The sequence below is a fragment of the Chiloscyllium plagiosum genome, unplaced genomic scaffold (genome assembly GCF_037043375.1).
Source record: "Chiloscyllium plagiosum isolate Xiang-an unplaced genomic scaffold, Cpla_swu_hap1 HiC_scaffold_47, whole genome shotgun sequence".
NCBI lineage: Eukaryota > Metazoa > Chordata > Chondrichthyes > Orectolobiformes > Hemiscylliidae > Chiloscyllium > Chiloscyllium plagiosum.
In genome coordinates, this window is record NW_028270185.1 from 24,568,050 (window position 1) to 24,570,807 (window position 2,758).

Consider the following 2,758-nt stretch of genomic DNA (forward strand, 5'->3'; position numbering starts at 1 on the left):
CAAACCAGCAGAAAACTAGGCACCAGGATACATGTATATCAACTAGCCACAAAAAGACATGACCTACTGTCACTAGTATCCTTACATACAGAGGAGTAAGGATGCCACTTTGACTGGGACAACACATCCATCGTAGGACAAGCCAAATACAGACACACATGAGAATTCCAAGAAGCATGGCATTCCAACTGGAACTCTAACAACAAACACATTGATTTGGATCCCATCTACCACCCTTTGAGAAAAAAAACATGAAACGGTGTCACCAATACAGGAAAATGACATCACCAACACAAGGAAACGTAAACGCCTAAATAGAAAGTGGGACATAACATCAGCACTTCACCAGATAATGTTACCTAATACGGTGACAAAACATCTGAAAATGAGCCTTCCAGCTCAGCGAGCAAACTTACGTGTCGACATTATATTGTCAACATTGTATTCATGTAGATTGTGGAGGAAGTGAGGACTGCCGATGCTGGAGATCAGAAACAAGAGTGTGGAACTGGCGAAGCACAGACTTCATCAGGCTTATGCCTGAAATGTCAATTCTCCTGCCCCTTGGATGCTGCCTGACCTGCTTGTCTTTTCCAGCACCACACTCTCGAGGTTGTGTCATTGTGTCTTATTGTGTGTATGAGTGTGATTGTGCATGTGAATGTTTGTTACTTTGTGTGTCCATTTGTGCATGGTGTTTGTCTGTGAGTGAGTGTGTGTGTATAAGAGTGTACATGTGAGAAAGTGTCCGTATGAATGTGTGTGTGCCCGTGTGTAAATGTGTGATTGTGAGTGTGTGTATATACATATACACCTGGCTGTATACATTGTCTGTGCAACAGTGAGTGTGTGTATCTCTCTGGTTGTTTAATGACATGTTGCTGTGTCTGTGTGAATCTGTGTCTGTTACTGTTTGACCCCTTCACGTGTGCATCACGGATTCAGTCTCTGCTGGAGTGTTATAATTATTAACTGCAGGACAGTCTGTTCTATCATATAAGGAGCTTCCATCCTCCAGGCAACTCAGAGTTCAGCAGAAAGTCAGCAAAAGATAAGAACTGTTCTGTTCTTAGTGTTATGACATGGGGTGAACCCTCCTGCTTAATTTAAAACCAGCAACACAGAAAAGATTTATCCCGTGTAGTAATCTGTAAAAATTAGAGTGGCTAAGAACAACGTAAAGTAAAAATTAACAACTTTATTTCTTAAAGTATAACAGAGAATAATTAACTGACTACTATTTACAATTTATTTCTCTAACCTATCTTTTACCTTCCCTTCTATAATACTAGTCTAATAAAACTCCCAATTAAGATTTACAAGACAACACTTCTTATCTCAAAACCAAGTAGCTGTAGGTCCTTGTCTTTGGATCTTACTATGTCTTCTTTTCTCCTTGTTAGGAATTTCTGCATCACAGCTTACTGATTGAAAAGGTACTTTTAAGAGAGAGCTATTTTCAAGCAGCCCGTTTACATGCTGGGCCGTGGCAGTTCTCCTCTCAACTGTTCAATTTTCCCCGGATTTATACTCCAGAGCATCGGAATGTGTCATTGGCTTTTAAGATTGTCAATATATTCAATTCAAACTTGATTGGAGTTTGATATTTCAGGTATAATTTAAACTGTTTGGCCAGATTCGAATTTGTCTTTCTCTCCAGGAAATGAACTACTCAAGTGTTACATGCATCATTGCCTTATTGAGAACACTTAGTGCTGTCTGGTAGTTCTGCTGCTTTTAACTCTCTTAAAGGTGTATCCACATCTTCATAACATTAGATATTTGGGACCTGGTGATGATGCAGCCAGACACTGCTGATGAATCTGTGAAACAACACCTTTCCTTTAAAGATGAGTCCATCTCTCCTCAAACAGCCTTCACACACATTCAGAAGGGCACATTAAATTCATTATTCCCCTGAAGATCAAGTTCCATTCGACTTGCTTTTGCTGACAAGAGTCTAAAATCAATCAGTTGTTATGTATAATAATTGTTTGTGTAATGCAAAGCTAACATTTATTGTCCATCTTTTATTGCCTAGGGGTCATTTATGCCCAGGAATGAGCTACATTACTTTGAATCTGGACTCACATATAAATCAGATCTGGGTGAGGACAGTGGGTTTCCTTCCCTAAAGGACATTAATGAAGGAGATAGCTCCTCGTTTCATCCTGCTCCTCCCCCAACCTGATTATCAACAGCATTTATATATTTGACATTAGTCTTTGTAATCACTATATTTCAGTCTCATGCTCCCAAGCACACCCGGAGTTCATCTGCCTTACCTGCCGGCCTCTTTGATGGTAATAAATGCAGTTTTATTTATCAGTCCTACGTCATCCTCTGCTTTACTTGTGCCTGCCTTAACTGTTTGACTTGCTGTTTTGCCCAACTGCACCAGTCTCCAAGTGATGTTTTTTCTCACTATCTCCTTGAGTCCCACTCCCCCTTCCTCTTAGTTTAAATCCTTCTGAGCAGCTCTGGCAAATCCCCCAACAGGAAATTAGGCAGGACCTTAAAAAGTATGTCCTCAAGAGTAGTAATACCTGGATTATGCCTGGTGACACGAGCAATTCCGGTGCAATCCATCCTTCTTTTAGAGGTCACTTCTACCCAGACGATATTCCAATGACTTCTTCTCCCCTGCACCAGCTCTTCAGCCACGTAGTCATCTATCCTCCTATTCCTACTCTCACTAGCTTGTAGAATTGGGAATAATACAGATATTACTACCCTTGAGGACCTATTATTTTAAGCT